At 39.8% G+C, this 27,370-nt stretch overlaps 1 long non-coding RNA gene and 1 other non-coding gene across 2 annotated transcripts; both read left to right on the forward strand.

Moving 5' to 3' along the window:
• The first annotated feature begins 3,242 nt into the window (after nt 1-3,242).
• Nucleotides 3,243-3,332, forward strand: LOC112831012 (small nucleolar RNA SNORD88). The gene has a single exon (XR_003210058.2). It is a non-coding gene; the product is annotated as a small nucleolar RNA SNORD88 (small nucleolar RNA).
• Nucleotides 3,333-3,795: 463 nt separating this feature from the next.
• Nucleotides 3,796-26,949, forward strand: LOC141374654 (uncharacterized). The gene is made up of 5 exons (XR_012381704.1): nt 3,796-4,562; nt 6,046-6,103; nt 13,813-13,954; nt 22,818-22,866; nt 23,569-26,949. It is a non-coding gene; the product is annotated as an uncharacterized lncRNA (long non-coding RNA).
• The last annotated feature ends 421 nt before the right edge of the window (nt 26,950-27,370 follow it).

Here is a 27,370-nt window from a genome sequence, read left to right on the forward strand (position 1 = left end):
ATTCTCTGATTATCCAATCTTTTGTAACTTTTTAAAAAATGTCATAAATACAGAAAACACCATATAGAACAGTTCCACTGTTTATTAAATCCCTCTTCTGTCCAAGTCCTGATCACCGTGTGCACAGTCTATTGTGGGTTTCTCTATAAGTCCAGTAATGTGAACATGAGCTTGTCACCCCCTCTGCTCTACAGGACAGAAAAACAAAACAAAACAACAAAACAACAAAAAAACAACCCAAACAAAACAAACAAACAAACACCAGCACAGGCCTCTGGTGGGGTTCAACTTTACCTTGACATGATTAAGATAATGTATGAAGAGCCCTAAAAGTGTCACAAATGATCTCTAAATACAATATAATGTTTACTTCTGTTCCTAAAAAGATATAGGGCTTCAGAGTCAGGATAGCGTATCTTCTCCATAAGGGTGTGAGGCATGAAACAGACCTAATATTTTCATGATCCCCTCCCCAATAAAGTATCTCTGTGTTCCAGAGTTACCCTGGTAGGTATTGAATGTTTGTATCCCCTTAAAATTCATATGTTGAAGCCCTAACCCCCAAATGCTGCTATATTTGGAGATGAGGCCTTTGGAGATTTAAGGTTAAATAACGTCACAAGGGTGGGGCCCTGATCCTATAAGATTAATGTCTTTGTAAGAAAAAACATCAGCAATACCTCCAACCCCCTCCTCTCTCCTCACACAGGCACTAAGGAAAGGTCATGTGAGGATATAGCAAGAACATGGCCATCTGCAAGCTAGGAAGAGAGTTCTCACCAGAAACTGAATTGGCCAGACCCTTGATCTTGGACTTGTGAGAAAATAAAGTTTTGTAGTTTAAGTTTTGTAGTTTAAGCATCCCATCTGTGATATTTTGTTATGGCAGCCTGAGCATACTATACCCACTCTGTAAGGATGGTGTGGAAAAGAAGGTCCTGCTTCAGCATCATTTTCCAATTATCCCTTGATAAAATCCACTATAATACTGATATAATCATAAGCTGGCTTCACATATTCTGAACCTGCCTGATATTTCAACTTGACTCTTATTCTCATGGGTGACTTGGTGGATTTTGGAGGTTCCCTGCTGGAGTACCTTCTGACTGCAACTCCTGTGACAGGCAGAATGACCAACCACCCTGAGTTGCCCGGGACTGAGGGATTCCTGAGACTCAGGACTTTCAGTACTAAAACAGGGAGAGTTCCAGGCAAACGTGAGCAAGTTGGTCATCCTAGATGGGCAACACATTCTCTTTCCCCAGTTACTGCTCCTTCTACAGCGTCAGATTTTCTGATAATCCACACAACACAGACTTTCTCAGTTGGAGTCCCATTTCCCTTCTGGGAAGTCCTCTTGGCCAAGAGTCAAAAGAGCTCCAGGCCAGCTTTTCTCGCATATGGTACAAATTTGGTGCACAAGAAACACTCAAACATGACTTGCCCTGACAAACTATGGGAATCACAGCTGATCCTAATATAGCAACACTCCTTTACTCCTCTGCCCAAACTTCTCACTGGCCCATTTCTCCTACCGTGGGATTTCTCAGATGTGAGTCAGGCACTATTGTACTTCTCAAAACCCATGGGACACATATCAATCTCCCTAAGTAGTGCCATTGAAACCCCACTCAGTAGACTTGAAGGGGCGTGAGGAAGCATAACATGGCTCTCTCCAAAAATCCTCATCATGAAATCACCTCTTTTATAATCTTCTTCTAAGCCTTGAAACTGGCGAAAAGCTCCAATAATTGAAAAGCCAGTTTTTTGACTGTGGTAACCAAATAATAGGGAGCAAAATTGCCTAAGGGCCCCAGATGCTGTGGCAGTCTGAAATCTTCTGCCACATTTGCACCAAGAACCAAGATTTCCATGGGCTGCTCCAGATGAGTGCAACACAGATCATAAGGCAAGCTTCTTCCTAGGAGGACCCTCTGTTGGCAATTTTGGCTTGAGCAGTCCCAGCAGCCTTTGCCAAATCTTCCTTAGACTGTACCATAGTCTAGGACACTTCCACCAACCTCCCCCCACCCCCTTCATTGCGTTTGACTTCCATCAGTCTGATGGCTCTCCCAGCCTTCCCTGGCTCCCTCCCCATTCTCTCTCACAAGTGTTTCCTCTAATAAAATTCTTGCATGTTTAATGTCATCTTAACAACTGCTTTTTAGAGGGCCCAGACTAACATGAAGATGCTTCCTTTGAAAACATGCCTCTTGTCAGGACCTCACTTGGTGTTTCATAGTTGCTGTATCATAATGCAGCAGGCAACACTTCCAGTTCAATATCCACTTATGCTACTAGGATGAATGAATGATATGGTAAGAGGGAACACCAGGGAAAACTATGGGATTTTACTTTACAGTTCTTGTTGTTCAATCCACTCTAGGTTTTGTTAAAATATAGGTCTAATTTGTATGAGTATAAAGCTGAAATTTTGGTAAGAATTATCATAGTGGGTGCTCAATGTGTGAGTGAGAACACTGTATATGTAAATCTGTTTGTGTGGGCAACTGGTCATGGGCCAAAACTTGGATGAAAGGGTTGTTACATGCTACCTTGGAATTTCAAAGCAACCTCAACCCCAGTATCAGCATTTTCCTTTATTCCTTTACATTTTCTTCCTCCCCAGTCCCTTCTTTTTTCTCTTCTATCTTTTCACTATATTTCTTGTAGTGCCACTGCTTGAGATGTTGCTAAAAAGCAATAGTGGAAGTAGAATACAGAAATAGAATAGAGAAACCTTTATTTTGCTTTTATCTGAACCTGGTAAGTTGTTTAAAAGTGTACCCCAAAGAAGGCAGAATAAAAGTAGCTTTTTATACTTGTTCTCCAGAATTTCAAGGGTCCCAAATCCTCCACTCCTTTTTTAGAAGAAAAACTTCTGACTGTAGTATATTTTTATACAAAGGTGTGTGAAAAACATCAATACCAAAACTATACTTTGATAATATCCTGACAGAAACCCAATGCTTTTCCAAGCAAAAGAATTCCTCTCTGTAATTTGTATCAAGGACTATCAATTGTCAAAATATGACAGCATGCCTTTTGTCATTATAATACCAGGGAATTAAGAAAGGTTTACTGTGGTCAATTTGTTTATTTCCCTATATTAAAAAGAATTGTAGCAGATGTGGAAAATAAAGAGAGAAGAAAATAAATGGCCACTCTTCAAATACAATCATTCTTAATTCTGATGTATTTGTTTTTTACTATGCATAATTTGTTTTTACAAAAATATTACTTCACCCCCATGATGTCTAGCACTGGGCTCTGACCTCCCCTGAGGTTGTGGTGCCCCTGGGACCTCTGACACCCATGGGTCTGAGAGGTCCCATTCTAGGGAGGTGCTGGGGTGTGTTGCTACTTCCCCACCTGCTAGCCTCTGGGGGGGGGCGGGGAACAAAGAAAAAAATGACTGAGTGGCTATTCACACTTTATCATTTGAAGGCTGGTTATAGTTAATGCTGACATAAGATCGAAGTATTGGTTCTCACTCATATTCTAAAGGAATGGAAACCAGGAGAAACAACTGATTCGGTGGAAAGTCCAAGATAATGGTTGTCAGGCCTTTATTACTGCCAGAGACTATTTGCCGATGATGACGGGCCTCGAGCTGTCCGAACAGTCTTGACTTTACAAGTGCTTGACAGGGGTTAAAATGTTTCCCAGCGGCCAACAGTCAGTGCCAGTTCCCTCAGTTAACCGGTGGTTGAGGGCAGCAAGAACCCTCCGCGTGCAGAGTCAAGGGGCAGGAGACCAAGTGAAATCGCAAGACACTGGGTTAACGAAGGTGACCACGGCACACGGTTCGGCTTTGTCCACCGCAAAGACCACGGCGGCTGTGGCTTAGCCCTACTCCAAGGACAACAATGCTGAGCTGAAGGTGAACGCCCTTGCAGAAGTGGCCTGCCAGGTGCAAGCACCAGGGGTTTGGGGGTTTTCTATATGGAAACATAACAGAAGAAATTTAAAGCACTGGCTCCACAGACAAACTGAGGGGATTAGAGCAGCTCCAATACGAGCTGTATTATCTTAGACAAATCACTCGCCCTCTCCTGGCCTTAATTTCCCCGTAATGGAAACGATACCATTTCTTCCTCCTGGACCTGTTGTGAAGAAAGGATTCAAATGGCATGGCAATACTGGTGTTGGGTACAACACGTGACGCGTAAAACCTGTTACAAGAAGGTGGTAATATATAAAACTCCCAACTCTTCCCCGTCACCCCCAGCGTCTCTACCGGACCCGCTTCCGGATCCCTTTCACCTCAGCCGAAAGCAAATCCCTCCGCGCTCGCGTCACTTCCGGGAGACTCTGGCGGCGACTCTTCGAAATACCCGGATGCAACTATCATGGCTACCATCAGTGAGGGACCGCAAAGGAGATCGAGTCAAGAGCTGCCCGGAAAGCGCTCAGAGTTGGGGCTTCATGGAGGCCTGTCAAAGGACAAAAGATGAGATTACTGGGCGGCAGGGTGCCCCAAACGTCCTAGGAACTGCGCTTCCGCGTTTCCTGTTAGCTTGCCGCCAAGTTTTTCTAGAGGAGTCGCTCCTTTTGGCAGGGTGGGGCCTCACTTCTTGCTTGGGCCTTCCTTGTGTGCCGGGTTTTGGTTTCCGTCACCCCGCTTAGCCCTGGAATTGCGTGGTTAATGCGGGCGCTGGCGGGGGGAGGAAGGGGCGGGGCAGAGGCTAGGACGGAGAGGGGTGGGGCGCGGCGGGATATTTGGGGTACCAGAGGTTTGGGGCGCCCCACCAAATGCAGGCATCCTCAAGGTGCTGTCCCATTGGAGTCTGGTTCCTGTATTTGACCGACATACACCTTGCCTTGGGGCTCTCATATTTGGTCATAGGGCTCTTCTCTGCTGACCCAACCATACTCAGCATTAGACTTTGATCCTCGAATAATATCCAGGATGTGTATAGTGAAGTATGCGATTGGTTTTTTAAAAATCCCAAATATAAGCAAACTAATAATGTTTCAGAGTTTTAAGTTTCAGAATTAATAGGGAAACTATACATGTTGAGTATGGGGTTGGTTTCCTTTTAAGGTTTAAATTTGGATAACATGTTAGTGCTTGTGAGATTTTTTAACGAAAGCACTCTTAAAGTAACTGGTATGAGACAATATGCTAATATTTAAAATATTCAGAAAATTGTTGCACTTTGCTACTGCGCAGTTGTCATGATGAAACACGAAGACACCAGAATTGTACCTCAGGATAAGACTTTAATTGCGAGAGGCTTCTGCAAATACAGTAATTCTAAATACAGATATATTCATTTCAGTTAGTTCTCTTTGCACAGTGGCCTATAGGTTTTGTCTTCAGGTGAAACAGGAACAAATGTGAGTTGATTGGTTAACATTTCCTAGTAGTTAAAACGACTTTTTAAGTGCTTAACTGTATATCGGTTGCATTCAGAACCTCAGTTGAAACCATTTTTATTTGTCTGAAATATATAATGAACTCATAATGTAAAAATACATATAGAATGTTATAACAAAATATAGAAACTAATATGTAAAGCAAGTTGACCCCATAAAACATAGTGTGCTATAATTTGGATTTTCACTTAAACTCTCAAAATTAGAAGAGCTAACCAGAAATGCTTAAAAAAAGAAATGTAGACATTTACCCCTTCTCTAAACATGCCATTGTTTGAACAGAAAACAAAATGACATTGGAAAGCACCTGGGATTTATTTTTACAGTTATACTATATGCAAGGCACTGAGTTGATAATGGATAAAAAAGTGCTTTACAACATATAAAGTAATATATTGATCGTGAACAGTTAATACTCTCACTTCTGACCAAATCATGTCTCCTCATGGTACATTTTAACGTCCCAAACTTGTTCTTGTACAAGTATTAATATACATGGTTGTAATCGTATTTTATAGAAAACAAAAATAAATGAACTGTTTACACATTTTGAATATTTTTTCTTGTTTATATGTTGTTTCAGATTGTATTTATAAATGCATTTGTACACAGTAGAGTCCTTAGTAACTTGATAATCATAGTTTTTTGTATGGTTTTTTGCAGGTAGGTCTACTGGGTTCTTGGCACAGTACCATATGGACCTGGACAAAGCATTGTTAAGGTGGAAATTTTTATTGTATTAATCAGTTCAAACATTTGACCAGTTTATTTATTTTCCAGTATTTTAGTTAGATAACTAGATGTGGGCTTCATAATAGTGAGCAATATTTGTAGGATAATTGGTCACTTTAAATTTCCTCCCAAATGTAAAATTTGATCTCAAATAGTTAAGTTTTACAGAGCACTAACTATATGCCAAACTCTGTGTTAAGTCCTATACATACATTATCTTACTTAATACAGTATCATGAGTTCGGTCTGTTAAACTCCTTTTTTTACAGTTGGAGAAGCTGAGGCAAAGAGGGATTAAGTTCCTTGTCCATGGTCCCAAAACTAGAGCCATATTCTAGAGCCTTTCTTTCCATATATTTGAAGACTTTGGTAGAAGAATAAGAATAGAAGTTAGGACCTGGGCTCTGGTACTACCACCTACCCTGCTTTGTAAATTAGGGCAAGTCATTTAATCTCTCTGAATTTCATTTTCCTCTCCTATAAGAAATGAACACTTTATCAACTATTATATTTTATGGAGTCTTGAGTCATCAAGAATCCTTAAGAGTCCTTTCACCATTGTCTCCCGTATTTTCTTCCAAGCCTCTGACACTGTTCCTTGAGTTTTGATGCACATGCACAGGCAGTGACAACTCTCCCTTGAGTGCAGCCTGGTCTGACCACATTGTAAGATGTGACTGATTTCACATTGTCAAAATGTAAAATAACGTGCATCTTGGAATTGATAACATATAATAAATGATCTCTAAGCTCCTTTCAACCCCAATTCTATGACGTGACTGACTAACTTATTGCTGGTTTATGTATTTTTTAATATGAATGATTCAAGATAAAACAAGCTTCTTGGTAGTGGGAAAGTTGGAACCATTCCTGTCTTTTTCATTGCTAAATCTTCAATACCCAGAACAATGCCTGGCATAGTAAATGCTCAGTAAATATTTGTTGAATGAATTAAGCAAACATTTTGCATTACAAATACAACATCTTAAAAAACTGTTTGACTTGAATTTGATGTAAAACAGAATACTATCAACAGTGCAAAAATATTTTGCTAACATTTTTTGGGTTCAGGAGTGTACTGTTATAAAACAGTCTCTTTGTTTCCAAACATCTTTTCTGTGCATTGTTATTGATTGTCATCAAGTGTGTGGTACGTTTTGTACCTTGAAGAGGTATAGTAAAAATCGAAATGCTGCCATAGAGTTTTTAACAAGGCATCAAACTTTTTTTTTTAAACTTGCAAAAGTATGGGAACACTGATTAATTATATAGAGATTTTCATTTTAACAAAAGTTGGAAAATGTTATTTGATATCTTTATTAAATTTTTATGTGTATTCTGGAGGTGATTAAACATACCATCCTTCCAAATATACAAATAATATTAAATATGTCTGAGTTATCAATGATGAAAATAAACTATAATTGAAAGATATGTTGAAACTCTGTGAATGGGCAGAAAAGTATTCAAGTTTTGGGGTGCCTAAGTGTAAGATAATGTAAGTAAAGAGATTATCCCAACTATATTTATAGTATGTCGGATGAGGTCTGTACTTTCAGTTAGAACCCAGGAAGGGGACACAGTAATTATTACAGAATTCTAGACTATTTTCTGGTGATAATCAGCTAAGTGTTCTCCTGTGGCCAGAAAAGCTAACAACATGTGAATTATCATCAAAAAAAGGATTTAGGAAAAATTAAAAAAAATTCTTACCTTGGGGCACCTGAGTGGCTCAGTCGTTAAGCGTCTGCCTTCAGCTCAGGTCATGATCCCAGGGTCCTGGGATCGAGCCCCGCGTTGGGCTCCCCACTCCGCGGGAAGCCTGCTTCTCCCTCTCCCACTCCCCCTGCTTGTGTTCCCTCTCTTGCTGTGTCTCTCTCTGTTAAATAAATTTAAAAAATCTTTAAAAAAAAAAAAAATTCTTACCCTGAACAACACAATGGTCTATCTAAACATGAAGGTACAGGCAGTTATTTTACATTCATGATGGATAGATCTAGAATGTTCAAAATCCTTTTAATTCCTAAATATGACTATAGATACTGTTTTCCTGACTTAATTCTGGAAAAGCTATATGCCTACATACCCACCTTTTAAAGACTAAAATACATAGCTAGTAAAATTTACATAGCTACTAAAATTTCTGCCACTAAAATAAAGCTCTGTATCACATTACAGCATATTATTACTGGATGAACATTAACCACTACTCTGAATTTCCACTATCAGTTTGCTTTTCTCAGGGCACCTTTTCATAGAAAACACAGTGTTTTATTCTTTTATAAGTCACGGCCTATGCAATAGTGAGGAGGGAGTAGTGTTCACTTCTCTTCGTGCTTATTCCCTTGCACCGGCTGTATAAACGTATCCTTTCCCGAAGCCCCAAACTCAAAGGAGAATAAGGCCAAGGGCCCACGAGACATTATAAGTTCAAATGAAATAACTCAATTTATGAGGTTTTTACAGAAGTTTATGTGTATTGATTAAAGGCTTATTCCGGTACAGTTTTGGAGAAGTGAAGGAGGAGTGATATTTATCATTAAATTTGGGACAAATATGTTCATTGAGTTCAATAACTGAAGAATTTTTTTAAGTACCTAATGGTAGTGCTTTGTACCACCTCAAAAAACTTTTTTTTAAAACTTCTACTATTTTCACATCTTTTTTTTCTTCATCTTTTTGTTTCCCTATAAATAAATCAGTAAACCCCCTCCCCGTTCCTGGGCTGCCAACCTCCCTAACCTCCTGCCAGCTATGATTTCATATGACTTCATCTGGATAAAATCCTAGGATACATTCATTTTGTTTTGTATACTCCACCTGTTTAAGAATTTATGTCAAATATATATGATTTGGAAAATCTGACATTTGGATAAAATAAATATAAATCAAAATAATAAAATCAGAAAGTCATGGGACACTTGAAAATAAACCAGAAACAAAATTTTAAAACCTTCTCTGGTTATTTATAAGTATCACATTTAAACTCTAGGGCAAGTAAATCCCTCAAAAGTTTTTAGAAAAGGAATACAAATGGAATGTTGCTAATTCATTATTGTTTTCAGTTTGGTACTTTAAAGGTAAAGGATTTTGCAAGTTCACGTAGCAACCTTATTCAAATTTTGATTTTTTTCCCTTTGAGGTCTCAACCATGACTTCTTTTAATAGAGGGTGTTTAGAAATGTTATGCTGCAAGTTGGTGAAGAAGTACTGCATCTCCTTTCTAATATTTATTCGAAAATCATTTTTTTAAAGTAATCTCCCACTCATCGCGGGGCTTGAACTCACAACCCCAAGATCAAGCGTCAGATGCTCCACCGACTGAGCCAGCCAGGGACCCTAGAAAATCATTCTTTATAGTCAAAACTTAAAGTCTTGATGACCCATTTTCATAGGCAGAAAATTATTTTTATGCTCTGCCTTCTAATTTGGTGACTGTGAGAAGTCTCTTGTCTAACAAATGACATTTATTAATGCATGCCTACACAGGGTGGAGAGACAGACATGAAAAGATCTACACCTTGCCACAACTCTGGAAGTACCTATATGAGAGTGACATTTAAACACATTAAGTGCGAGGAAGGATGACCTGTACTGTGGTGAAAGTATGTACAGGGTAGAGAGAGAGACACAGGTGATCCTTCCTGAGGTCTGGAGAGCATGTTAAAAGGGGGAGAGGGGGTTCATAGAACTGTGATACCTTGGATAGTCAGGATCCTTTGAAGAAGCGCTCTAAATAATTTGGTGGCTGTGTTTCTTAACAGGGACAGTATTAACATAGGATAGGACAGTTTATCACTGTACTGGACTCCTAAGCGATGTAAAATACTTAGCATCCTTCGCCAAGGATGGTCTTTTCCCACTAACTAGCCTCAGTTGGCATCATGAGGAGCAGTTGGCTTCCCCGCTTCTCAGTTCTGATCCTTATGCATGCTCACACAGACTGCATCGCTTTCGGGTGCTTTCTGGCCATGTGTGTCATTCTCATTCATTCCTTGCATTCTCCAAAGACTTTGGTACCTGACTCACAGTTTCTCTCCCTTTCCCGAGTCCCACCTTTAAGCCAAGTTACATAAAATTCCATGTGGGTAACCCAGGCAATATCCTGGTCTCTTGATTGCTTCAACTTCTCAAATTCAGTGACCTTTACCTTTTCTATAAAGCCACCCACTCCCTGGACCTTGTCATCACTTATGTCAACTTCACCCTTAAAAACTTAAAATAAACTCTTCTACTTTCTGCCCATTTTCCCAGCTTCCTGACCGAATGACTTCCAGTGCATCTATACTTCAAGAACACCAGGGCCTTGACTGTGCTACTCTCCCCTGTCAGTTTCTTCTTTTCGCTTCCCATCACTTCAACCACTGCACAAGACTCTTGCAATCTTGTCCTGTTAAACCTATTCAAGAAAACCCAACCATAGGTCAGAAACGATAATAGCTAACATATACTGTGTGCTTATTGTATTCCAAACCTCCAGTTGACCAGGATTGTCTCCTTTAATCTTCATAATAGCCCTATGAGATAGGCATTATTATTTTCATTTTGCAGATGAAGAAACTAAAACACAGTTTCTGTCTACGAAGTAGTGTCTCTAGAATATGAACCCAAGCAGTTTGCCCCTCAAAACCGTGCTCTTCCCGACCACTTTAGACTGCCTTCCAAACCAGCTGTCTTATGTACTTCCATGCTTGGACTGCTGAGCTGTTTTAGGGACAGAGTGGGTTTGACTAGATGGAGAGTGTTGAAAGTACTCACCTTAGCCCTTGGTTCCTTAACTACCCCTCGTGGTAAGTTTCAAGCCAAGCCAGGAAGCATAGAGGGAAGTAACAGTGATTAGGTATTTAATGCCCTTAGCTACTTCTGGGTGTCTGTAGCTAGAGGGAGGGGAAAACTAAAGAGAATATGCATCAGTTTGGGAGCTGGACATGACATGTCACCTCTGCTTGATGACCAGGTACTACTGAACTTGAGAGACTGAACTCGGCTTTATCTGCAATGGAGTAGACAGGAGAGAGTCCTCCGACTGGTTTTAGAACAGTCCTTCTCACCAGTTTTTCTTCTGGATTTCTTTCTCTAGATGTCCCTTTTTTTTTTTTTTTTTTTTTTTTTTTTGAAGAGACACAGCGAGAGGGGGAACACAAGCAGAGGGAGTGGGAGAGGGAGAAGCAGGCTTCCCGCCCAGCAGGGAGCCCTATACGGGGCCCATCCCAGGACCCCAGGATCATGACCTGAGCTGAAGGCAGATGCACTTAACGACTGAACCACCCAGGCGCCACTAGAGGTCCCTCTTTTTGTCATGGATTTGTTGACCCTGACATTATCACCTTAAGTAACAGGATAAAGCTCTTGAGAGCTGATTGTTCCAGTTAATGGGCCTACCTGTGTGGCCCTGTAAGTAGTTATTTTAGGGCTTTGGTTTTGACAGTGATTTTTGGTTCCCTGTACAAAAAAACCTTGCCTGTTGCCATTCTTAGGTACTTAAAAGGCAAACTTTTATTTTCTATGTATTTAAAATAATACCAATGATTTCTTCCCTTTAATATTAAATGCACCATAATTTCTGTATTACATACATAAATTTTATCTTCACCACAATTCTGAACCTGAATTTAAGTTACTCAGTTTCAAGAGAGAAGGTAGCCTCTAGTGAAGTAGGGATTTTCTTAGAAACCCCTTTCTGCTTAAAAGACTTCCTAGAGAAAAACCACACATCGGAGGACATCAGTAGCACAACAAATTTATGTTCACAACTTTACCTGGCAATTCTTCCCTGTCTCGCATTCTTCACAGGAGCTATATTAAAGTTCTGCTCACCTAAGACCTTTGTGTCCACCATCCCCTGTACTCCTTCACTCAGCAGATTATTTTACTTCTCATTTTCTCAGAGAAAAGAAAAACCATAAGACGGAATCTTTCTCAAATTAGTACCACCAAACCTTCAAACTTACTTAATTGATACCCATTCTTTGTCCTTCCCTCCTTTCGCAATGGAAAAGGTAACCTTCTTCTGATGCAAGGCTCTGGATCCCTTCCCAGTCCTGCTTCCTAGTACCTTTGTTCCTTTACCTATCTGTGGCTCCTTCCCATTGGCATTTTCAAGTCTTTTCTATCTTAAAAAAGTAAAACCTTCCTATAGGAACTCATTTTCCATTATGTTTTTTACTTCTTTACAGACATGGTTTATGAAAGAGTTGTCTCTATACACTGTTCCTTACTTTGTATTCCTATTCATTCTCCAACCAACTACAGTATTTTACCCCAACTGAAACTATCAGTTTTAAAGGTCTCCAACTACCACTGCATTTCTAAATCCACTGTGCACTTTTCAAACCTTATCTGACGACCTTTGTTCAACAAATGACAGTTGAACCACTCTCTCTTCTTGAAATCTTCTCTTCCTTGGCTTCTGTGACACCATTGTTTTCCTGGTATCAGATAACTTACTTTTCCATCCATTCTTTCTCAGTGTCTTTAAGGATATCTATTCATTGATTTTCTCATTCTCTTACTCAGATATTTACTAAGCATCTGTTACATGCCAGGCACTGTACCAGGTGCTGGCGACAGAATCTGACATAAAATCGAGTCTTTCTCCAGAAAAAATGCACTCCCAAACATACGCTCAGAATTTAGCATATGTTTTCGAGCGTTTCATGATCACTAAATACTTGTTTATCACTGTAGATTAAGAGACCTTGCCTTGGAACTTCCAATTTCCTTAGTAGAAGCTTTTACAAAAACAATTAAAAAACACAACAACCTGGGGCGCCTGGGTGGCTCAGTCGTTAAGCGTCTGCCTTCGGCTCAGGTCATGATCCCAGGGTCCTGGGATCGAGCCCCGCATCGGGCTCCCTGCTTGGCAGGAGGCCTGCTTCTCCCTCTCCCATTCCCCCTGCTTGTGTTCCCTCTCTCGCTGTGTCTCTCTCTGTCAAATAAATAAATAAAATCTTTAAAAAAAACAAAAAAAAAAACACAACAACCTAATGAAATTTTAAAAAAGTGGTGGGGGGGGCCTCAGAAAATGAAAATGAAGGCCGTTTTTCACAGAAGATTTTATAACCATTGGATACTTCCTCTAAGATGTTAAGTTTTTTTTTTTTTTAAAGATTTTATTTATTTATTTGAGAGAGAGAATGAGATAGAGCATGAGAAGGGAGAGGGTCAGAGGGAGAAGCAGACACCCTGCTGAGCAGGGAGCCCGATGCGGGACTCGATCCCGGGATTCCAGGATCATGACCTGAGCTGAAGGCAGTCGCTTAACCAACTGAGCCACCCAGGTGCCCCTAAGATGTTAAGATTAAACCAGTTCCTCCAACCTAACATTTGTGGACAAGCTACTGTTTCCCTACCCTCCAACCCCCACTCCTATATGCCTTGATTGGTGTCACAAGAATAAAATTCAGGAAAGAGTCTTAACTCATCCTTAAAAAGGAGAAAACGAAGTGATAGAGTTGGTATCATTACTTTGAAATTAGATTGAATAGGATTCTAGTTTCTACTAGGGTTCAAATGATGTGTAGGATGTCAGCTTCAGAGAATGGGGCAAGCAGAAGGCTGAGTAATTCCTCACTTGATGAAGCTGTTTCTAATGACAAGAGAAGGAAATGGTGCTTGTGTTGATATCTTGTGGTCACAGTAATAGGACATTTGCATTCTGGGCACTCTCTTTTTATGCCATCCATTGTCTCCCACCAGCCTCCAAAACATGTGGGTGCTGAGAAGATCCACTTCTGTCTTCTCATTACATGTTTTTAAAGGAAGAATCTTTTAGTGACAGATTCCATATTGGAGTTCCTTTGATCACTGGAAACAACCAGGAAAAACAAACAAACAAATGGTAAGATTCATGTTTCTTTTGGGACTATTGTGTATGAGGTAAACTGTTTGCCAACATTTTTTTTTTCATCCAACGCATATATTAAGCATCCACTGCTGTGCTCAACTCTGGTCATGTAATGATGAGTAAAAACAGATAAAACCCCTGCTCATAAAGCTTATAGTTTAGTGTAACAGATCACCAGTACCCAGAGAACCACACAGAAATATAAAAATGCAAATCTCACAGGTAGTAGGAAGAAGTATAAGGTTATATGAGACTCTATATAACAAGAGAATTTGACTGTGTTAGGGAAGTCTTAAAATGATGCTCATGCTGAAGACTGACTAAATGTTATCTAGGTGAAGAAGGGAAGTGTTCCCAGATAAAAGGGCTTGAATGTGTAAGAATCTCTGATAGGGGAGAACATTCAGGAAAGAGGTAGAAGAAAGGGTGGGTGGCACAGGGGAGAGAGTGAGGAGGAGATGAAGCTTGGGGTCCTATTTGAGTTTTGAGAGGATCTCCTTGGCTGAGGGTGAAGGAAAGACGAGAGTGGGGCAGAGTGCGGGAGAGAAGACCAGTCACCCAGGTGTGAGATGTTGGGTGGTGGGGATGGAAACAAAAGGGAGGAAGTTGATTGTATTTGGTAATTCATCTTGAGTACAAATACTGGATTAGATTGTATATAAATTTTGCTAATAGTTAAGCAGAAACTAAATTTTGATTATTCCTTTTGGCAGTGAAATAAGAATTACTGGTTAAGGGCACCTGGGTGGCTCAGTTGGTTAAGTGGGAGAGGGAGAAGCAGGCTTCCCGCCCAGCAGGGAGCCCTATACGGGGCCCATCCCAGGACCCCAGGATCATGACCTGAGCTGAAGGCAGGATCATGATCCTGGGCCAGGAGATGAGGTGTCACACTGCCTAGTAAAATCAGTTGCTCATCAATATTTGTGCACTTGACAAAAGAAGATGCTCTCCTCCTCTTGTGCTCTCTCTCTCTCATTCTCTTTCTCAAATAAATAAATAAAATCTTTAAAAAAAAAAAGAATTACAGGTTAAAAAAAAAATATATATATATGCTTTCAAAAAGTTATGGAAGACCACACTGGGACACAGGTTAGGCCCTCCTTGAAGCTTATTATATACACTGAATATGAACAACTAAAGCCTCAAATTGGAGAAAATTGAGTCATGGACCTTCGAGATTCAGCCTCCAGATTGAAAAGTATCTCTACAATTTTAAGAATAAAACTAATTTTATTTATTTGACAAAGAGAGAGTGTGCGGTGTTGGGGGGGGTGGCGGATGAGGGAGAGGGCGGAGGAGGATGCAGATTTCCCGCTGAGCACGGTAGTACCTTGGGCTCCATCTCAAGACCCTGAGATCCAGACCTGAGCCAAAATCAAGAGTCAGACACTCAGCAAAGTGAGCCACCCAGGCGCCCTAAGAGTAAAACTAATTTTCAAAACCAAGTTTGAGATTATTTAGCTTGTTTGGATGGCCTAATGGAACATTCTTTTGTTAATATTTTAAGTGGTTCTTTTACCCCCACCCCTTCTGTAATTGTACTTATCTGTAATTTAATGCGTTTAATTTAAATGCAAATTTAGACATGATTCCTAAAAGATAAATACCTGTGGTAAAATTGCACGGAGAGGGTGTTTATCTTCCCAGGCACATTTTCTGTGATAGTGAAGGTTTGTTGCATTTCTCACTTGAGGGCAACCAGCAAGCGTTGAATAACAGGGACACTTACTACGGCCACACATCTGAGTTTGTCGGATGTACAGTTGCTTCATCCTAATTGGAATAGGACAGTCCTAGATTACAGCGCCCGGTGCGTTGGTATAATTAGCGTAATTTTTATTTTGTGTCCAACTGCAGGGCAGGCTTCAGGGTTGGTAGCCTCTGCTCATCGGCCCCGTGATGTCATCAAGGACACAGGCTCTTTCCAGCTCTTTCTGCCACCTTTTGTGTTGTGTTGGTGTGGGAAAGTGTGTAATTATGATGCCAGCATCAAGCTGTAGCAAGATTGCTGCAGCAGCTACAGGCATCACCCCTAGAGCTATGCCACGGCTTCTTCCGCAGTTCGCAGCATTCTGCAGGTTGACCTGGCTTCTTACAAGCTTCGCGCTCTCTCCTCTGAGATGGCCTCCGACACGGCTTCTCAGGTTCCTGCCCTGACTGCCCATTGCATACTGCCCGGGTCGCCATAGCCTCTCTTGACTATGAATGCATTCTTCATTTGTCGTTGGCTACTTCTGAGGACTTGCCCCAGGACCTGAAACCCTCACCAGTAGAATTCTAGACTGAGTAGATTGAATTGATAGCTTTATAAATTCCATTCTCTTCGGTGGTTGTGTGTCTCCTGAGACGCTTCACATTAAGGCCCTTTTCTTCTTTCCTCCCACCCACCACAGATCACTGATAAGGGTCCCACCCTTTATCCTGGACTTGTGTAATTGGCTCAAAGAGCCTAGATCAAACATAAATTTCCCTATTGTTCCCATTTTCCTTAAGTACCTTCCTTTGAAGGTGTCTTCCTTACCTGTCTCATTGTCTTAGGACTAGAGTCTTTATATTCTTTTTTTTTTTTTAAGATTTTTTTATTTATTAGCGCGTGAGAGAGAGAGAGAGGGCAGGGGGAGTGGGAGAGGGAGAAGCAGACTCCCCACTGAGCAGGGAGCCTGAGGTGGGGCTCTATCCCAGGACCCTGGGATCATGACCTGAGCAGAAAGCAGACCCTTAACCGACTAAGCCACCCAGACACCCCCTAGAGTCCTTATATTATGTTGTGATTTCTCTCAGGGATTTATCTTGGTTGTTATTTGAAACTGGTATTAAACAAAAACATTTTTTTTTTTTAATTCTAACTCCATTGAGAGGCAAAATGAAGCGGCCTCCCCTCTCTCTGCTCTGGTAAGGCTTGCAAAAACAGATCTCTTACCTGAATCCCTCCTTGGCTCCCTCAACAATCCTTGTCTCTTGGGTATTGCTTCAGGCTTCCTGTGGAAGGAGCCTCAGAGAAGCTTTTCTGTTATTCCTTACGAACTGTGCCACCATGTGCCCTCCCCAGACAAAACCATTCTGCCTCCATCTCCACGTAAGTTCAGTGGCGGGAGCACAAACCCCATCATCCATGTTTTACCTCAAAGGAGAATGCAGATGCTGATTTTATTGAGCTTTGTCCCTATGCCTCAGATTGGCTGGACTGTTACTCTTTCAACTCTGAGCAACTATGTTTCTTACGAGGAAGGATGACCACTTTGATTTAGGGGAGACTAAAGCTGACTTAATTGCCAGCATCCACATCCTCAACTTCCAACTGATTAGGTCCAGTTACCTTGGTGGATCAGGTTTCCCCCAGGGACTTAGATCAAACCAACTGACTTCATTTTTGGTGCTGGTAAATGTGTTTCTTTTGCCAGTTGAAGAATCCAAGGGGGCTGGCCACTTGCTGATTGGCATCTTCAGAGGAACTGAATAAGAGGGTATGCATAATTTTAATTCAATTTAAAAAAATCCAGAGGTCCAAGTATTAAAGGCCTCACTTCCAGGAGCTTTGCAACCCTTGATGTAGGACAAAAGCTTGGCCTTTCCCGGCTCAAAGATCCCCCACGGCAAGGAGACTACGAAGAGGACTTTGTTTAGGACCACTTCCTTGTAGGATCAGAAAAATCTGTCTGGCAAGTAAGGTTTTCATCTCTGTTCTTCTCTTCCATGTGGATTTCTTATGGCTGCATGGACTCACGGCTATACTCAGCGTCAGTGCTCCACCCTGTTAATGGGTCCTGAAGACGTGGGCACCCTTTTTTTAAATCAAACTTAATAATACTCATACAACAAAATACACAAATACATACACCTATATAACGACCACCACAGTCAAGATACAGAACATTAGCATTACCCTAAAAGGTCTCCGTGTCCCCTTTCCCACTAAATCCTCCCCCACCCAAGTCCCTGGCCCAAGCAGCCATTGGAAGTAACACCCATGAGATGAGGCTCTATCAGTGCGGAATAAACCTGTCTTTCCTGGAGTTACGGATTGCCCCCACTATCTGACAGCATTCCTATGAAGCCTTCATTAGCCAAAATGGTGTAAAGCAAAGTAGCATTTACCCTTAATTTAAAGATTTATTTATTTATTTATTTATCTGAGCCAGAATGAGAGAGAGAAAGAGAGCACATGAGAGGGGGGAGGGTCAGAGGGAGAAGCAGACTCTCCGCTGAGCAGGGAGCCCGATGCGGGACTTGATCCAGGGATTCCTGGATCATGACCTGAGCTGAAGGCAGCTGCTTAACCAACTGAGCCACCCAGGCGCCCTACCCTTAATTTATATGGAAGATTGTTTGAGTGTTCCCAGACCCCAAAAGGGATGCATCTTGCTAACAAATGCACAAAATAAATCAGGATAAAGAACATGCTCACAGACACAGTTCAGAGCTATGGCAGCTTGATGCTGAGATGCTGAGTGTAGTTCTTGGGGAGGGAGCTTCGTGGGGCTGCTCTTGCTACTTGGGGTTTGGGCTGCCCCTATAATGGCTTGCTGCAAAACAAGCACTGGATGCCATTTTTGCCTTACACCTTTTCCATCAAAGTGAATATCCTCTCTGGATTTCTTTTGGTTAGGGAAAACAGGTACTCCTGCAGGTCTTTCCTAAAAGCAAAGTCACGTAACACAAACTTTCAAAAAGTGGGGGACATGTATAGAATGTGTTCTCTTTGGGTCTGGCTTCTTTCGTTCAGCATAATGTTTTAGAGGTTCATCTGGGTTGTTTATTTATCTGTAGTTTGTCTCTTTTTATTGCTGAGTATTATTCCACTGTGTGGATATGCCACAGTTTGTCTATCCATTCACCTATTGATGGACATTTGGATTGTTTCCCATTTGGGGCTAGCTTTTGTTTGGACATATGTTTTCATTTGTCATGCATAAATACCTAGGAGTGGAATGGCTAGGTCATGTGGTAAGTGCATCCTTAAATTTATAGTAAACTGCAAAACTGTTTTCCCAGAGTGATTGTGTCATTTTATATTGCCACCAGCAATATCTGAGAGTTCCCGTTCCTCCACATTCTCTCCAATATGTAGTTTTAATTATAGCCATTGTAGTGGGTGTGTAGTAGTACCTCATCGTGCTTTTAATTTGCGTTTCTTTGATGACTACTAGTGCTGAGGATCTTTTTTGTGTGCTCATTGGCCATACTTGCATCTTCTTTTGTCAAGTGCACAAATATTGATGAGCAACTGATTTTACTAGGCAGTGTGACACCTCATCTCCTGGCCCACTTGAACTTCTAGAATGGGTACCAGAGTTGCACTGTCCCTACCCAGCCACACACCCTCTTGGAGCCGTACCTCCTCCCTTTCTCTAGGTCGGGGATCAATAAACTTACTTTGTAAGGGCCCAATAATAATTTAGGCTTTGTAGGTCATGTCACAACTCTTCAGCTCTGCTTAAAAGCAGCCAGAGACAACATGTAAGTGAATGAATGTGGCTGTGTGCCAATGAACCTTTACTTATAGACCCTGAAATTGCCCCCAAACCGTCTTTAGATTGTTTTTCAACCATTTAAAAAGGTAAAAATTATTCTTAGCTTGCAGACCTAAGCTTGCCAAACTCTGCCCTGGATGGTTCACACGATCTCACCCTGTCCTTAGCATGCAGTAGTCACACAGTCAGAGGAGTTTGAGTCCAGCTCCCCCACTTACTGGTCTGTGTTCTTGGGCATCTCTGTCACCCTCACTTTTAAAGGAGACTTTCTGGAAGTCCCAAACAATGCTTCCACTTATATTTTGTTGGCCAAAACTTAGTCACATGGCCATGCCTAACTGGAAGGGAGACTGGGAAAGTCATCTTAGCTACATGACCATGTGCCCAGCTAAAATTTTGGGTTCTGTTACAGAGGCTGAATTAGTTTTGGGGTAAGTAACACAGTCTGTGCCATACACGCCTTATCCACAGCCCTATCCAGATATTCTCTGAGCCCTAGAATAGGCTCCTGAATGAAACTAGACACTACCCTCAGTCACAGCTACCTGCGTGGGAGTTGCCTTGCGGAGCAATGATGTCTGTTAAGTCATGATGAAAAAAACAACAGATTTTCAAGTCCAGTGATGCTCAGTACAATCAGTGAAAACTCCTGTTTAGTATGGACAAAAATGTCATCCCCCAAATCTTTAGAATGTTACCTTTCAGATCTCTCTTGTGATGTTCTATTTTCCATACTTTTCCAAGTTATGGATCAGATTCTGAGGTTTCTTCTTTTTCTGGTGATGACAATGCTTTGGTGAACAAAATGTCAACATGGACTTTTTCTACCCTGCTATTCGGTAAACATTCAAAATAAGCAGGTATGATTATTTTAAATATTTTGCTTTGGGTTGTTTTTTTTTTTTTCTCTCCCCTAAATGCTTGTCTCCATATAGCACCTGAGATTTTAAGAAATTGATAGTGGTAACATTTGAGTGGAGGAAGTCTTGGTTGGCCATCTTCAGAGGATTTCATGATAGATCTAATCTTATTCAAGATCTTTGACTCCCTATTATTTTAGATAATAGATACGTGGGAAACTCTTCCAAAGTCATAGAAACAGTCATGCAGGAATGGCTTCCACAGAGCCCACTCTTCTTCAAATGTCCACAGAAGAGGGCATCCCAAAAGTTTAGGCAAACCATATTAAAAAACATTAGGATGGAAGTGGGAGCCTTAGATTATTTGGCTTTAGATGGCTAAGCCTTTCTGTTTGGATTAAAATAACATGCTTTTATACTGTTATGGAACAGACAGAACATGTTTTGTTTACAATTTATATACTATGATTTTATCATGTTTCTAACAGTTGGCAAAACTGCTTTGCTTTTGTGGAAACAGTGCGAGCACATGTTTGTCTATTGGAATCCCCTCCTCCTAAAGCCACCTTATGCTGAAAATGTATCCTCTTCAAAGTGGAAAACCATCACCATCTTCTTGAGGGCTCTATTTGAGGGTGTTATTATTATGGTAGCCAGAGACCTCTGGGTTTTAATGTAAGTGTTTGGGGTCACCTAGAGTTGTCTGTAGTTATAGAATGAGTTGATTTATTGTGAAGTTGATATATTACAATTTTTGAATCAATAAATGACCATTCTTGAAAGCCTGCTGGTTTTTTGTTTGCTGCTCAGTAACATCTTTGGGCACTGAGAATGGGATCCTATTAAAAAGAAACCTGCATGAGTACTTACTATGGCTTTCATCTAGAACCTCTTTGAAGCATGGGTGAAGAAGTCAGTCTACTTGATCTGAGAAGATTTTTATTATCGGTAAAAAAAATAAACAAAATGTATTTTTCCCAATTGTAAACATAATCCATATTTACTGTAGAAAAAACACAAAGTTACCAAGGAAAAAATTAAAATCATCCACAGTCGCACTACCCAACAATAACTATGTTAAACCCTTTTACAAACATCCTTTGAGATGATCAAATTAAGTTAGTTGTCTTTGAACCAGTTAGACTTACCCAGTGGCCCACCCTAAAGTGATTTATGATTAAGGGAATTTTGAGCCTCTCTATAACCCAAAGACTGCTTTCACTTAGCACCTCACTGGGAGAAATATTTGTAAAATGTGAATCTTCCTAAGTGGACTAATTGCTAATACTGCAGCACATACCCAAACAATCCTTTATGTATTTCTCAAGACCTTTTGGAGAACATGGTTTCTAGGATGACACATTATTTTGTGATGCCTTGATAATAGGACCAGCAGAGGTTATATTTCCTTAAGTGCATGAACTTGGCTGTGTGAAAGAAGGAAGAAAGGGGTAGCGTTGGAGGATACAATCCCATCATCTCAGATTATTAGCCACCTCCCTGGCATCTGAAAACCGTGAGGCACCGCTGCAAGAAGCAAAGACAAAATATTTGCTGAGCCACTTTCTTGCTTTCCATGTGTTGGGATGGGGTAGTGGTGGTAGCTGACTAAGAAGACTTCCCGGGCAGACATCTTTGTAATCCCTCTAATGCCAAGCACAAAGCCTGAAGCCTTGTACTGCAGTAGTTAATTAGTAAAAGTATTCACAGTTGTGTTAAGAATAATCAGGGTCAAAGAGCACTTGAGTACACATATTGACACCAGCTCACATCACATATGGCACTTAACCATGTAAGAGATCCAGATCTTAGCCATGGTTGTCACCCTTCTCAGACATGTCGCTGGCCCAGTAAATTAATATCTAAGGATGGAGGCAGGTATAGGAAGGATCTGCAGACCGACCTGAGGACATGGCTGTAATCTGTGGGCACATTGCCACCTAGCCCTGCACTTTTGTACCGAGGTGGCTTTCTGCAGCCAAAGAATGTCTCTTCATCTTGGGAACTTTCTGGAGAAGACATGCATATACAGCAAAAGTGCTTTGTTTTGCAGTAGTACACCCTCCTGACTATCTGCATCAAAACTGCCTACATGTAGTGCCTTCTAAAAATGCAGGTTCTTGATTCCCAGTCCAGATTTACTGAATCAGAATCCCTTGGACTTGAGGTCTAAATGATTCTTATGCACCCTGTTGTTTGGGAACATGGGGTTAAGTAGTGTTTTCAAGTTTTTGACTGTGACGTAGAGTTAGAAATGTTTAATAAAATAATACTTATTCCTACAAGGGCAGTACATTCATATATTCTATTCCATTCTTTCCTATTCAGTTTGCTGACTCTGATCCACTAAGTTGATTTCATGACCCACTAATGCTGAATTAGAAAATTGGATTCAATGACTTGTAGTGTTTCAACATTAAACATTTTATAACTAGGAAGAATTGAACAGCATACAGAAAATAAAAATAAATGTAAATATAAAAAATAAAAAAGATAAAATGTCATCTTTTTTTTTTCTCTTTTCAGATTGTAGCCAATATGAGGATTGTCAAAATTCATAGAAGCACAGCAGATGGTATGCCTGGGGTTTACTCTCTAGCAACTGAACAATCAAAATCTTTGGGCTTCAGTTTTCATCATCTATAACATGAAGCTAATATTCCCCTTTACATTCTTAAAAATTCTCAAATGAGAGGGGTGCCTGGGTGGCTCAGTTGGTTAAGCATCCAACTCTTGATTTCAGCTCAGGTCATGATCTCACTGTCGTGGGACCGAGCCCCAGATCGGGTTGTGCACTCAGCAAGGAGTCTGCTTGTCCCTCTCCCTTCCCCCACTTGTGTGCTCTCTCTCTCTCCCTCAAATAAATAAATAAAATCTCTTTAATGAGATTAAAACTATGAGGAAGCTCTGTGAACTCTAAATGCATCCATTGATATAAGACATTAATTAATTGTAATACATCAATGTAATGCAATTAATGTAATTATGTCCTTTTACATTAATTGTACTTGAAAATGTTTGGACATCAGGGCACCCCTCTCGTAACACCTGTTGCTTTCTGGTCATAACTTACACTCTCCCTGATCCCTGGTGGATGGGCTTTAGAGGAAAAGGCACTGCAGAAATCACGTGAATGTTGATGCAAATATTTGGTTCTTGCTCTTACATTCTATCTCAGTTGCTTTCATACAAGAGAAAATGTCATGAAAAAACACACCTGGAAGAGCAGTCTAGATCTTTGGTCTCTGAGATATGTTCTTTTTCTTTTTTTTTTAAGATTTATTTATTTTAGAGAGAGAGCGAGCACAGGGGAGAGACAGAGGAAGAGAAAATCTTGAGCAGGCCCCCCACTGAGCGCAGAGCAAGACATGGGGGCTCGATCTCATGACCCCAAGATCATGACCTGAGAAGAAACCAAGAGTCAGAGGCTTAACTGACTAAGCCGCCCAGGCGCCCCTCTGAGATATGTTTTTAAGCCTCATAACCAACACCCCCTGGTCATTGTTGGGAAAGTGGTAAAATACATGTTCATTAGAGCATTTTTTAAATCATTTCAAAACATTGCAAAATGGTTAAAATATATTGTATTCATATAATTTAATACTAACAACTCTAACATATTTGGATACACTTTAATTTGGATATATTTTAATTTCATGAAAAATATTGTTATGTATTGTGGAGTAGAAAGTTACATATTCAATATACTGATCATGTAAATATGTATTTGTGTAAAGGTGCCAAAAGAAATGATTAGTTATGCCATTCTGCTTTATATTTTTCATTTTCCAAGTGGACACTGATAGACAAAAAAGACTCCTCATAAGACCCTGTAAGCATTGGTATAATGGTTAGCATTACTCTATGCTTTGATATATCTTGGAGACTGCCTGTATCAGTTTATATAAATCTTTGTTCTTTTAAATGCCACTGTAATAGTAAAACAAAGTCCCCAATTGATGAACATTTAGGTTGTTTAAAATCTTTTGTTCTTACCAGCAATGACGAAATAAATAATTTGTACCTATCACATTCAATATATATAACTTTACCCGCAGGATAAAATCCTAGAAGTGGAATTTCTGAGTTAAAGTATTTTTGCATTTGTAATTGTGACACATATTGCCAAACTGCCCTTCCTAGAATTTGCTTCATCAGACACTTCCAATTAGTAAAGTAGGATAAGGCCTACCACCTCACCAACACTGTTATCAAACTTCAAAATGAAGTTAGGCATCTTTTCTTCAGAGACATCAGTATTTCTTTTCCTGGGAACTGCCTGTTTATATCATTCTGTGTTTATATGTTAAGAAAATTTGCTCTTGCCTGGAGATTAATTGCAAATATTTGACCCATGTTGTTACTTGTCTTTTAACTTTGATTATGGTGATTTTTGTCATGCAGAAAAAAATTAATTATACAGCTTCTAGATTTCTTACACATACTTAGAAAGGTAATTCTTCCATGGTTTCTCTTTGATCAAAATTTAAATTTTTGATGGGGATCAATTTTATTTTTCCAGAAGGCTACCCCAGATGACCCAAGTCAATTTATTGAATAATCCATACTTTCCTCCACTGATTTGAGATGCTACCTTTATCACATATAAAATTCCATATAGGTTTAGGTTTATTTTTGGAATTTCTGTTGTTTCATTGAATTGTCAACTCATTTGCCCGTAGCACAGTGACTTATTTATTGCAGGTTTGTAATATATTTTAATATGTCAGAGAGCTCATCTCCCCTCATTTTCCTTGTTCAGAATTTTCCTGTTTATTCTTGTTTAGTTCATTTTTTAAAAATTGGCTTGTGAGGTTGTTTAATTTATAGATGAATATAAGAATTGTCATCTTTATGATGTTGATGTTGATGCTTCCTCTCTAAGAATATGGCATGACGGGGGTGCTCAGCCAGTTAAGCATCTGTCTTCGGCTCAGGTCATGATCTCAGGATCATCGATCGAGCCCCATGTCGAGCTCCCTGCTCAGTGGGGAGCCTGCTTCTCTCTCTCTGCCCCTTCGTGCCGCTTGTGCTCTCTCAATGAATAAAATCTTTAAAAAATACGGCATGACTTATTCAAGTATTCTTTTGTGTCACTCACAGTATTTAAAGTTTTCTTCACATTGATCTTGCACATTTCTTATGTTTATTGCTAGGCATTTTATCTTCTTTTGGTGGCCATTATAATTAAATATATCTTTCATTAAATCTAACTGGTGGCTGTTTGTATATATGAAAGCTATTTTAATTTTATTCACCCAATTTACTGAATTCGCTTATTGTCTGTAGTAGTTTTTCAGTTGGTTATCTTCGAGTTTCCAGGTGTACAATCATATCTGCAAATAGTGGCAATTTTACCTCCTCCTTTTCAATTTTTTAAAATATATTTATTTATTTATGAGAGAGAGTGAGAGCGAGAGAGATCACAGGAGAGGGAGAAGCAGACTTGCCACAGAGCAAGGAGCCTGATGCAGGACTTGATCCCAGGACCTGGAAATCATGACCTGAACTGAAGGCAGATGCCCAACCGACTGAGCCACCCAGGTGCCCCCTCCTTTTCAGTTTTTAAACTGTTTTCTTTTGTCTAGCTGCACTCAGGCATGTATCAGGTTTTTCTTTTATAGTTCTTTAATTTCTGCATTTATCTTTTTTCTTTCCTTCTGTTTTTGCTTGGTTTACTTGTTCTTGTTGGCATTTTGACTTTGTTTTATTTTTGGTCCTATTATTTGTATTTTTTTCATTGAATTTTCATGGAAGTATGTTTTCTACCATGACTATACAATGTTAATTCTACATTTTGGAGTTGATTGCTGTTTTCTTTATGGATTAATAAATAGTCAAGTTTGGTGAAAGTTCACATTAGAGTTTAGTATTATCAAAGAAAACTTAGATATAATAATTATCAGTACACTATTTACTTGTGCAAAGGAAACCAGTAATGGGTTAATTTCATCTAATGAAGGCAAAAATGGGAATATTTTTGCAGTTTGGAAACCATGGATTTTCTCTTCTTTGGGTGAGCTACAGATTAGCTGGCAGCTAGCAAATAGGTCAAGTCAAGGCACTGTGATTGTAGGCATCCAGATGGGTCAACAAAGAAAGCAATTCCATTTGTTAAAAACTTCTGAGAAGACTGAGAGTTTTGCTGTTGGCACAGGTGACACTCTGTCAGTGTCCTCTGTAACCTTGTCCGCCGGGTCCATACCATCTCCCTTCTCAGAATCTCTCCATATATGACAGTTAGATCATAATGTTATTATGGCCTTCTAGATCTTCACTTATTTTTTAAATTACCAATCTGCCATGGACCAAAAGAGATGACTTTCAGTTTCCTACTACCTAGGTTTTTCTTTCATTTCTCCTTATATCCTCTGTTGCTTTCAAATATTGTTGCAAAATTGATTCACAGATATTCATTAACTGTTCATCTTTACTGTGAATTATAATCTTTAGCATTATATATACTGCCCCCCTTTTTTCTGGTTAGTTTAATACATTTGGGCCTGAATTCAGCCTTGTATGTTATTAAGATGTTGCTTTTTGAGGGTTTTTTTTTTTTTTTTTTGGTATCTCTTAACTCATCCTGTGTTTTCAACCCTTCAGAATCATTTTATTTTTGTTGTAGTTCTGTTATATAGCACAGATTTGAGTTTTGCTTTGTGATTCAGTCTAAAATTCTTTTTAATAATTGAGTTTAGCCCTTTTTATATTTACTTATTTGTATGCTTGGTCTTACTTCTGTCCTATTGTTATACTTTTTTGTATTTATACCATCTATAAATATTTTACTATATAGACTGCTTGCTTTGTTTTCTGTATTTCTTTTGATAATTAGGAAGGTTTGTTCCAGTAGTTACCTTTGTAATATCTTGATTGTATAACAACCTCAATTCTGTATTTATTCAGCCAGACTTTCAGTATTTGTAATTCCCTTCTGTAAGTAATAACAAATGATCAGCTGGATTTCATTAAGATAAAATACTTGGGCTCTGTGAAAGACAATGTCAAGAGAATGAGGAGACAAGCCACAGACTGGCAAAGACACATCTAAGAAAGTATTGTTATCCAAAATATACAAA

Source organism: Callorhinus ursinus, unplaced genomic scaffold, assembly GCF_003265705.2.
Source record: "Callorhinus ursinus isolate GAN/ISIS: 27379988/994484 unplaced genomic scaffold, GSC_fseal_2.0 scaffold20, whole genome shotgun sequence".
NCBI classification, from domain to species: domain Eukaryota; kingdom Metazoa; phylum Chordata; class Mammalia; order Carnivora; family Otariidae; genus Callorhinus; species Callorhinus ursinus.